Source organism: Sciurus vulgaris, assembly GCF_902686455.1.
Source record: "Sciurus vulgaris genome assembly, chromosome: 16".
In the NCBI taxonomy this organism is placed as follows: Eukaryota; Metazoa; Chordata; class Mammalia; order Rodentia; family Sciuridae; genus Sciurus; species Sciurus vulgaris.
The window spans coordinates 10,575,908-10,576,302 of record NC_136477.1 but is presented as its reverse complement, the minus strand read 5'-3'; positions in this window follow the sequence as shown (position 1 = coordinate 10,576,302).

Below are 395 nucleotides of genomic sequence, written 5' to 3'. Positions count from 1 at the left end.
CAACAGCTGGCACCAGGGGGCAGCAGCAAGCCAGCAGGAAGCAGGACAGATCCAAAACTGCCAGGCTAGACTGGGGCCTTAGGTGAATTGTACTGGGACAAACACCTGGGGGATGTGTCCAGAACATGTGACAGAGGACATGGGTGGGAAGTGGTTGCCTTCTGGACTCCAGGGATCAGAGCCCAAGGAACATTTTTCAACCAGACGCCTTCAGAAGAAACTTGAGCAGCTTGAATGGAAGAACTGGGAGGAGATCAAGCCGGCAGACAGTGGGTTTCCTGCCCCTCTTTCTTCCCTTTGGGAAATAACCCCAACTCTGAGAATCTGAGAGCACTGGAAGCTGGGGTTCTCCCTACCATCCTCTCATTCTCCCACAAATACGCCAGGCCCAGACC